We start from the raw sequence: 11,697 nt of genomic DNA, 5'->3' as shown, positions 1-11,697 counted from the left end.
TAGACAACCTACATGAACCACTGAACCACTGCCGCCCACATTATACTCTGGGTTTTGGCCAAAATTCAGAGCCCAGAGCCCATCCCCAGATAGCATGCTAAATACGCATAATCTAAATACTCATAATTTACTCTATTCAATTTGAAGTGTAAACTAGTGAAATGTTTTAACTTAGGAAGATTTCAGAAATCAGTATTTGGTGGAATAACCCTGATTTTCAATCACAGCTTTCATGCTTGGCTGCATCAAGCATGGTAGCACAGGAAATATACATGCCAGACGGGCCTGTCCGAGTATTTCACAATCTGCTCAGTTACTGGGATTTTCATGCATAACCATTTCTTGGGTTTACAAAGAATGGTGTGAAAAGGAAAAAACATCCAGTAAGCGGCAGTCCTGTGGGCGAAAATCCCATGTTGATGGTAGAGGTCAGAGAAGAATGGGCTGACTGATTCAAGCTGATAGAAGAGCAACTTTGACTGAAATAACCACTCGTTACAACCGAGGTATGCAGCAAAGCTTTTGTGACGCCACAACACGCACAACCTTGAGGCGGATGGCTATAACAGCAGAAGACCCCACCGGGTACCACTCATCTCCACTTAAAAAAACAGGAAGAGAGGCTACAATTTGCATAAGCTCACCAAAATTGGACAGCTGAAGACTTGAAAAATGTTGCCTGGTCTGATGAGCCTCGATTTCTGTTGCTGAGTCAGAATTTGGCGTAAACAGAATGAGAAACTTGACCCATTGTGCCTTGTTACCACTGTGCAGGCTGGTGGTGTAATGGTGTGGGGGATGTTTTCGCAGCACACTTTATGCCCGGTAATTGGGCATTGTTTAAAGCATTGTGGGGATGTTTTCGTGGCACACTTTATGCCCGGCAATTGGGCATTGTTTAAAGCATTGTTTTTGACCATGTCCACCTGTAACAAGTTCGATATAATAAGGAAGGAAGAGGACACAGGGGTCGGCTGGACTGTTGATGCTTTCCGTTTATTCGGTTCCAAAACTCAAAACACACACAACAGCGTGAATTCACATAAACACGCAATCACTTCCGGGTCGGCGCTTCCGGGTTAACTCAGTCTCTGTGTTTGGTATCAACAGTCCGACTCTCTCTCTCCCGCTGCAGACCTCGCTGAACCACGCCCCCCTTGCCACATACCCCCACCGCCTGACTCAGGCCGGGGAGCCGTCCGGCCTGCAGCCCCCCCCCCCCCCCCCCCCCCCCCATTTCTGGAGAGGAAGTCGGCCACAGCCATCTGAGCACCCGGCCTGTGGACCACCTGGAATTTAAAAGGCTGAAGAGCTAGATACCAACGGGTGATCCGCGCGTTGGTATCCTTCATGCGGTGGAGCCATTGGAGAGGAGCGTGGTCCGAACAGAGGGTGAACTCCCGCCCCAGAAGGTAGTAGCGGAGGGTGAGAACAGCCCACCTGATGGCAAGGCACTCCTTTTCGATGGTGCTGTACTTAGCCTCTCTCTTTGAGAGCTTGCGGCTAATGTACAGCACCGGCCGCTCTCCCCCCTCCACCTCCTGGGCCAGGACTGCGCCCAGCCCCCTGTCCGACGCGTCAGTCTGCAACAGAAAAGGGAGAGAAAAGTCAGGGGAGTGTAAAAGCGGCCCGCCACATAGAGCAGCCTTAACTCGGGTGAAGGCCTGCTGGCACGGCTCCGTCCATTGGACCGTATCTGGTAGCCCCTTTCTAGTAAGGTCAGTCAAAGGGCTGGTGAGGTCCGAATAATTTGGTATAAACCGTCTATAATATCCCGCCAGCCCCAAGAACTGCCTTACCTCCTTTTTGGTCTTGGGTCTCGGACAGGTTGCAATTGCGGCGGTCTTATCAATTTGGGGACGCACCTGTCCATGACCCAAGTGGAAGCCCAGATACCTTACTTCCACCCGCCCAATCGCACACTTCTTCGGGTTGGCCGTGAGCCCCGCTCCCCTCAGCGACCTCAAGACCGCCCGGACATGCTGCATATGCCGCTGCCAATCGTGACTGTAAATCACAATATCGTCCAGATAGGCAGCAGCATATGCGGCATGGGGACGCAAAATCCTGTCCATGAGGCGCTGAAAGGTAGCGGGCGCCCCGAACAACCCGAAAGGAAGCGTGACAAATTGGTGCAATCCAAACGGCGTGGTGAAAGCTGTCTTTTCTTTGGACAATGGAGACAAGGGGATCTGCCTATAGCCCTTCGTTAAGTCCAATGTCGAATAAAATCGAGCCGTGCCCAGCCGATCAAGCAACTCGTCAACCCGCGGCATTGGATACGCGTCGAATTCCGACACTGCATTCACCTTGCGGTAGTCCACACAGAACCTGACCGAGCCGTCGGTCTTAGGGACTAAACTATCGGGCTCGCCCAGTCACTGTTGGACTCCTCTATTACTCCCATATCGAGCATTGCCCCTAATTCTTCCTGAACTACTTTTTTCTTATGTTCAGGCAAGCGATACGGCCGGCTGCGAACTACCACGCCCGGCTCGGTCTCGATATGGTGCTGAATTAAGTTGGTACGGCCCGGTAGGGGCGAGAACACTTCGGCGAACTCCGCCTGTAGTTTTGATAAATCAGTGAGTTGGGACGGTGAGAGGTGATCTCCCCCAGGGGCCAGCGCGACTGATTGTGCTTTGATGCTCGCCTCCGGCCCGAGATCATCCTCTCCCCCGATCACCGTCGCCAACAACACTGATTCCACCTCATTCCATTTCTTAAGGAGATTGAGGTGGTATATTTGACGTGCCCCGTTCCTATCGGATCGTATCACCTCATAATCGAGGTCTCCCACCTGTCGTGCGACCTCAAACGGCCCCTGCCACTTTGACATTAATTTAGAGCTCGATGTAGGGAGTAATACGAGCACTTTCTCTCCTGGTGTGAATTTGCGTAGTTTCGTACCCCTGTTATATGACCGGCTCTGGCGGTCCTGGGCTTGCAACAAATTCTCCCTAGATAGCCGCCCCAAGGTGTGGAGTTTTGTTCGCAAGTCCAGCACGTACTGAATTTCGTTTTTGGCCAAAGAAGGTCCCTCCTCCCAAGTTTCTCGTAAGACGTCCAGCACCCCCCGGGGCTGCCATCCGTAGAGAAGCTCGAAGGGGGAAAACCCCGTGGAGGCTTGTGGAACCTCCCGCACGGCAAATAAGAGGGGTTCTAACCACCGATCCCAATTTTTGGCGTCTTCCTGTACGAACTTACGGATCATGGATTTAAGAGTGCGATTAAACCGCTTGACCAAGCCGTCCGTTTGTGGGTGATAGACGCTTGTTCGAATGGATTTAATGCCCAATAACCCGTAAAGTTCGCTCAACGTGCGTGACATAAACGCCGTGCCTTGATCAGTGAGGATTTCTTTCGGAATCCCCACTCGGGAGATCAGACGAAACAGTGCGTCCGCAACACTCTTCGCGGAGATGTTGCGGAGGGCCACTGCCTCCGGATATCGTGTTGCGTAGTCCACGATGACTAACGCAAAACGATGTCCGCGTGCGGATCGCTCTAATGGCCCGATGAGGTCCATCGCAATTCTCTCGAAGGGGACCTGCATTAATGGAAGGGGGCGCAATGGCGCTTTTGGGGCGGCCAGTGGATTCACCAACTGACATTCAGGGCAAGACGCGCACCACCTGCGCACATTGTCATGAATGCCTGGCCAAAAAAATCGGGTCATTAAGCGATTCAGTGTGGCCGCCTGTCCCAGGTGGCCCGCCATCGGGTTCGAGTGAGCCGCCCGGAAAAGCATTTCCCGGCGGCTCTTTGGTACTAATAACTGGGTTGTATCCATTTTTGTCTGAGTGTCTTGGGTCACTCGATACAACCGATCCTTAATTATGGCAAAATAAGGATACGTGACGGGCAATGCGGGTTGGAGAGACTGACCGTCGATAGAGCGGACCTGCTGAAATGCATGTTTTAGGGTCTCATCTTGAGACTGCTCCAGAGGGAAGTCATCGCGGTCCGAGAGAATCAGCCTCTCGACCCCGCTCGGTTCCTCTGGAGCTGTTCCCAAGGGTCCTGTATCAGTCTCGCCGACCTGCACTCGCGCCGCCCCGTTCCTAGCCTTGTTCTCCCAAGCGGCATCCGCGCATAACGACCCCAATAACGCCGAAAAGGCGGGCCAATTCGTCCCCAGAATTAGCGGATGCCGGAGGTGGGGACTAACCGCCACCTCAATGCTATGTTTTTCTCCCCTGAACTGTATCGTGACTGGGACCAGCGGATACTCCACCACATCCCCGTGCACACACCGCACCTTAACCACGCAGCCAGTATCCAATGCCCCAGGCTGCATCAGGCTTTGATGGATCGAGGTTTGGTTACATCCTGAATCCACCAAGGCCTGATATGTACCCCCCTTGATACTCACAGGAATTTGGTACTCTCCTGCCTGATCGGGGGTGGTCCGCTGGAAGTCCGGGACCCGGATCATTGTCCCGACGTCCATCATCGGACATCGGTCCACAAAATGATCCGGGTCGCCGCACCGCCAGCAGGCCAGCCCAGGCCTACCCGCCGCCCCTGCGGCGGGGAGTGGGTTGGAAAATGAGCGCGGAGGGGGGGTGGAATCGGATCCGTTATCCCCGCCCGACCCCAGCAGCCCCGCCCCCCTGGGCGGGGCCCTCGAACTCCCGTACTGTCCTGGGCCCATTCCACCCCGGCCTCTGGAGAGGGACAGGGCGAGAGGGAGAGACAGAGGGGGGAGAGAGAGAGGGAGAGGTTAACAGGGGCTCGCCGACCCCCGGGCACGCCACCAGGTGGTCCTCCACCAGATTGATGGCCGTCGTCAGCGACATGGGCCGGTGGCACTGGACCCACTCGGCGGTCTTCTTGGGTAGCCGAGCGATAAACTGCTCCAGTACCACCAGATCGACGATGTGGTCCACGTCGCTTCCACCGGCCAGTAGCCATTTGCGGCACGAGTCCCGGAGCTGTTGGGCCATCGCGAAGGGTCAGCCGGCCTCGCCCCACTCCAGCGAGCGGAATCTCTGGCGATGTTGTTCTGGGGTCCGACCGACCCGCTGGATGATGGCCCTCTTGAGGTCTTCATACTCCAGGAGGTTCGCCACCGGCAGTTGTTGGGCGGCCGCCTGGGCTTCTCCTGTAAGCAGTGGTATGAGGCGCACCGGCCACTGTGCCCGGGGCCACCCGCAGGCCTCCGCGGCCTTCTGAAAAAGGTCTATAAAAGCCTCGGGATCATCTTGTGGCCCCATCTTATGCAGGGGCACGTGGACCGGTGCGCTGGTCAGCCCGGCGGCTTCGGTGCGAACCTCCCGGTCGATCCAGCTCCGGAACCTCTCGCGGTCCTCTTGCTGGCCGCGGACAATGGCCTCGAAGCGGCGCTCCTGGTCTGCCCGCAGGTCCAGCATAGACTGATTTTGTTCTTGATGGAGGGCCGCGAGAGAGGTGATGATGTCCGCAAACGGCGAGGCGGAGGGCGTTTGCATGGCGGCGGCGCTGTCCTACTTCCTTCCCGGGTTTCGGCACCACTGTAACAAGTTCGATATAATAAGGAAGGAAGAGGACACAGGGGTCGGCTGGACTGTTGATGCTTTCCGTTTATTCGGTTCCAAAACTCAAAACACACACAACAGCGTGAATTCACATAAACACGCAATCACTTCCGGGCCGGCACTTCCGGCTTCCGGGTTAACTCAGTCTCTGTGTTTGGTATCAACAGTCCGACTCTCTCTCTCCCGCTGCAGACCTCGCTGAACCACGCCCCCCTTGCCACACCATCCCTTTATGACCACCATCTTCTCATGGCTACGTCCAGCAGGATAATCTACCATGTCACAGAGCTCAAATCATTTCAGATTGGTTTCTTGAACACGAAAAGGAAGTAGAGCGAGTTCAGCAAAAGGCGGATTCGAACCTCTGATTGATTTGGTTTAAAACTTGATGACACGAGTCCTACCCCTACACTATTACCACGGGAAATAACTGTGATTTCCATTCATAATTGTGTCTGGCTCAGTCATTTGTTTAGTAAACAGCAGTATATTTGTATTTAATGTATATGGCATCTAATGTTACTCCAGTTAAAAAAGTTCTGAAAGCAAGGACCCACCCCCTTTTTATTTGCTTATATATATATATATATATATATATATATATATATATATATACACACACACACACATATAACACATAATATATATTATACTTTTATAAAAGCTGGACAGAGAGCGCAGACCAATATAAGATAGTTCCATTTTCATTTATGTATTTGTGTATCTACAGCTGAATTTATCCAAATAACTGTTTTTTTATTTTATTTGTTTGTTTATTTATACTTTATTATTATTTATTTATTCATGTAAATCAACATTAGACAGTCACTCCAGGATTTCGCAATTTTTTTGTGTGATTTTTGTGATCAAAATGACATTATGGTAATTTCCAGAAATTTACAAAAACGCTTGTAGTGTTTTTTATATATATATATATATATATATATATATATATATATATATATATATAATTATTTACCATATTATGTATTATGTAAGATGCACAATAGTCATACACAACAATAGAACAAACAAAACGCACAAATCTGATTTATTTTAGTATCTAACCAAAAAAGGCTAGTCAAGTGGTGTAATGTGTAGCTTTAATAACATGATGATTTAGGGTGAGAAATATCTGGGGAAAGTAAATCACGCAATAAGCAATTGCGTAAAATTGTGATCGAAAAGGGCACTTTCATTTTCAAAGGGGCAGGGGCTCAAGCCCTTTCCCCACTGATGGGGCCTTTCCAGATGTGTAAGCTGCCCATGCCACATACACTCATGCAGCCCCATACCATCAGAGATGCTGGCTTCTGAACTGAGCGCTGATAACAACTTGGTTTGTCCTTGTCCTCTTTAGTCCGCATGACATGGTGTCCAAGTTTTCCAAAAAGAACTTAACATTTTGATTCGTCTGACCGCAAAACAGTTTTCCTCTTTGCCACAGTCCATTTTAAATGTTTAGATATGGCTTCTTTTTTGATCTATGGAGGTTTAGCCAGCAACGGCGAATGGCACGGTGGACTGTGTTCACCGACAATGTTATCTGGAATATTTTCTGAGCCCATGTTGTGATTTTCATTACATTCCTGTGTGTGATGCAGTGTCGTCTAAGGGCCCAAAGATCACAGGGATCCAGTATGGTTTTCTGGCCTTGACCTTTATGCACAGAGATTGTTCCAGATTCTCTGAATCTTTGGATGATATTATGCACTGTAGATGATAATAATTTCAAACTCTTTGCGAAACTGTTTTCTGATATTGCTCTACTATTTTTTGGCGCAGCATTGGGGGAATTGTAGCCTAGAAATCTAGACGCACCCTAGCGGCAGCAAATTTAATTTGCCCGCAAGTGTCGTCTAGGAACTCTCAATACCATTCTGAGCTGTGTTCCTCAGAATCTGGACGGCCCAATCACATCATGTATAGAGTCGACAGACGGGGCCATAATGACGATGGCCGAGTTGCGTTTGCGTGCTTCTAGTAAACACAGAAACTGGAGAACGGCGGCGGTCTTTCAAATCAGCTTTGACCGCGACTCTGGAAGACTTGGAGTTAAGCTTTTCTCTGAGAAAAGAACAAAGAGCGGCACTGAAGTCATTCTTAAAAAGGGAAGATATGTTCGTAGTTTAGCCGACTGTATACGGCGAATGTTTAATCGGTCAGCGAGCTCTGCTTCACCTTCGTTGCTCTGGTTGGTTGTAGCGCTATCCTATCGCGTGCAGAGGGAGTTTGAAAGACAACCGTTTATCCCACCCCTCGGATTGAGCCCTGTCTATGGTGAGTTTCCAGACCAAACATCCTGATGTGGGTCTGGCTTGTCAGGCTAGGGGAATTGGTGATCCTCTGCCCATCTTGACTTCTGAGAGACACTTACAACCCTGAGAGGCTGTTTTTATACCCAATTGACTTAAGATGTTGCAAATTGGTCCTCCAGTTGTTCCTTATACTGATATGTTGTTTGCTTTTTCAGAATAAAGTTAAAACATAAATCAGCATAACATAAATTGAGCTGTTGCATATTTGTATTCATAAAAAGTTTCACAAACATACATAATGTTCCCATGATCATTTCAACATTTGGTTCAACATAAATTACACACTGTCACAAACATGCATTCTGAAAGTGCTGTTTTTGTTCTTGACAGGTTTCTAAATATGGACTACAGTGGTTGTCGTAATGTTGAGATTATATGGTTGTTACAATGATTTGAGATGCTTTCAAACAGTTCAATGGTGTTTGTCTGGTTCTGCTCATCCGTTTGTATTTGCCTTCCTCTAAAGTCCAGATGATCTTCAGCAAACGCCGTCTCCAGCACCAGCAGCAGAGACTGTTTAAGCTTCTTCTTATATTCATCACACATGAACACATAGAGAATGGGGTTCAGAGAGCTGTTGAGATGAACCAGATAGAAACTGATTCTCATTGCATTCCAATTTATTCCATAAAAACGGCAAACATGAAATGGAAAGCAACATATAAAAAATGTCAGGACAACAGCAACAATGACCCGGTACGACCTGAGCTGCTTCCCGATTTTGAGGCGTTTGATTCGTACTCCAATAGCAATGTGTGAAGATGCAATGATCATGAAGGGGATGACGAAGCCCACTAAAAATTCATATGTGACCAGAAACGTATAATGAAGCACATGTGCATTGAAGAAAGGGATGCAGCAGCCGATGGATAAAACCCACACTATAATGCAGATGATCCTGGCTCTAAATACAGTTCGGTTATTTTGAGCCCAAACAGGTATCCATGTACACAGGCATCGGTCCAGACTGATAACTACGAGGGAAAAAATGCTAGCAAACATATTTAGTGATTTCGTCATGTGGAAAAAGTCCATAAATTCGTACGGAATCAAGTAAGGAATAATATCTAATATGATGAAGGATAATATGAAGAGCAAGTCTGCAATCGCCAAGTTGAGAAACCAAATAGAGTTGACTGTTGTCTTCATTCTGCAGCCAGTCAGAAATATGACAAGTCCGTTTCCAATGAAACCCACTATAAAGGTGACAATGGAAATGCATATATAAAATAGCGTAAAGCTTGTATGGTGTGAGACATCATGTTGAATAGAGGCATCATTTGTTGTGCCGCTGGTCAAGTTTTCAGGTCCAAAATTTGTGGCTTCTAGAGAGAGAGAGAGAGAGAGAGCGAGAGAGAGAGAGAGAGAGAGAGAGAGAGAGAGAGAGAGAGAGAGAGAGAGAGAGAGCACATGTGAGGGCTGCTTTTGGGTGTGTTTATGCATCATCTTAACATTGCTGTGTTTCATGTACAACATAATTTTTCCATGCAGTTTCCCACAACATTTTCTTGAGATTTTGGGGATAAAAACCTACAATAAAATTTGACTAATGTCAAAAGTCTAAATCATAAAAAATAAAATAAAAATAAAAAACAACATTTTGCAACCTGGTTTAATCTTTAAAGAAATATTTGTCTTGTCATGTATGTATGAGGAGTCTGTCCATAGTGAATATGAAACTTGTAAAAATTGTAAAAAACAAAACAAAACACAAATAGCTATATATTCTATTAGATTTATGTTTATATAAACAGCTTGAAAGAAGAACAAATGCAGCTCAGTATAACATCAAAATAGTGCCATTCCAGCCGTTAAAGGTTACATTTTGAAGAAATTGTTCGGACTGCCACTGGCACCAAATTATTTAATAAATGCCCCTTATGTAAATGAAACAAATGCCATATGGTTATATATTCAACAACAATGTTGTAATTTTTTAACTGTAAGGCAAATGTATTTATGGGATACATTTCTATTTAGACTAACAAATAGTTTGTAATATTGCATTATATGATATTATAAACGTATTAATAATCTGATTGGTTTTCAGCAGGCACTGTATCTGTTTATATTGACTATGTCTTTTTGTATTTACTACTGAGAGGTGTTTTAAAAAAAACATGTCATATGAATAATACAAACATTCAGATCTTACCCATTTTCCAGCTGTTAATGCACTGGGACAAGCCGAGTCTTGATCTTGGTTTATCTTCTTAGTCTTGCTGACAGATTGTTGGTTTTATACCAGACAGTAAAACCCTGGTACAACCCTACAGACTGATGTGATGTTACTGACAGTGGCCATCAGACTTGATGAAATGATTAGAGCTGTATATGGCATCACAGTGAGAAGTGGACATGTACCACAGAACCTTTACTGCCACAGAATGTTCCTGTAGCTCAAACACAGAGTATGGTGCAATATTAAATTCAAATAAATAAACTAATTAAAACAATTAATTGCTGAAAAAAAATATGTTTCTATGATTAATCTGAAAGTCACAAACATAGTATGTTTGGTCTGAAATAAAAAAGAATATATTGCAGGTTTTTTTAAAAGCTTACACAATTTCTGAATCTATGGCTCCAATTCTCGAAACTCTGCACACAAAACCACAAAACACAGAACATACAAAGCAAAAACAAGACACTTAATTTCAAAACTATCTTAACACTTCTAAAAATGTTGTTTTTGCATAAAAACCACACACACACACACACACACACACACACACACACACACACACACACACACACACACACACATGTCTGGTTCATTATCTTTGTGGGGACTCTCCATAATGGTTTTTATACCATACAAACCGTATTTTCTATCCCCCTACACTGCCCCTGCCCCTAAATCTACCCATCACAGGAAACATTCTGCATTTTATTTTCTCAAAAAAACAACTCATCATGTATGATTTATAAGCCTTTTGAAAAGTAGGGACTGCTGGCTGGTTCCCACAATGTAGGTAATCTCCGGTTTTACTATCCTTATGGGGACATTTGGTCCCCACAATGCTTGGGGTTACTTGACTGTAGCCCTGTTCCCTGATAAAGTGGAACGAGCTGCTGCACAAACTGCATATGGCTAGTGTCTCATGAACAGTAAATAATGTGTTTAACACGTCAATGACATTGACCAATGGGCATTATAGCCTCGGCTGGTGACGTCATCAGCGTACCTGCTGGACGAGGATATAAATAAATGAGCCCCAGATGAAAGCATTCAGGTTGTTTGAAGACCAGTCCTGGGACATCATCAGCACAACACAGACGGTGCAGATCCACTTGTCTGTGAAACACTTCTGTTCTTCTGTTCTCCACTTTATTCCTGTTGGTGACGTCAAGCGACTGAAAGGGCGATTCTGAAATCCCCCGCTGCATCAATAGCGGGAGCGCGGTCTACAAACTCCTTGTGAGAAATAAAGCTGGCTTCTTCATTTTAAACTGCAAACTATTCTTAACTAAATTTTTATTTTATTAATTACAATTATAGAAGAAGAGCACACGGAGACTAGGAGATGTCTCTCACAATTCATTTGTTTTTCATTCCGTGCTGGCTCTAAAGCAGGCCCATAGTGGTAAACTTGAGGAATGGCCATCAACATAAATGAGGGGAAGTGTCACAAAATCACACTTTCACACTTCAGTCGTGTCGCAAAAGTGGATCTCCACGGTAAGACAGAAGGTAGAGGATCCAAACGCAGCTTTAATGAAAAGGTAATCCACAATCATAGTCCAAAAACAGGCAAGAGGTCATAACAGGTAATCAGTCCAATCAGGCAAACAAAACAGAAGGGACAGGCAAAGGGGTAATCCACGTAATGTGCAAGTAATCCAAGACCAAGAGACAT

At 46.4% G+C, this 11,697-nt stretch overlaps 1 pseudogene; it reads right to left on the bottom strand.

The window, feature by feature from the left end:
• Positions 1–8,182: 8,182 nt before the first annotated feature.
• Positions 8,183–11,227, bottom strand: LOC137084498 (C3a anaphylatoxin chemotactic receptor-like; annotated as a pseudogene).
• Positions 11,228–11,697: the final 470 nt, after the last annotated feature.

This window comes from Pseudorasbora parva, chromosome 8, assembly GCF_024679245.1.
Source record: "Pseudorasbora parva isolate DD20220531a chromosome 8, ASM2467924v1, whole genome shotgun sequence".
Classification (NCBI taxonomy): domain Eukaryota; kingdom Metazoa; phylum Chordata; class Actinopteri; order Cypriniformes; family Gobionidae; genus Pseudorasbora; species Pseudorasbora parva.
The sequence above is the reverse complement of the archived record's forward strand: the minus strand, read 5'-3'. Positions and strand labels throughout refer to the sequence as shown.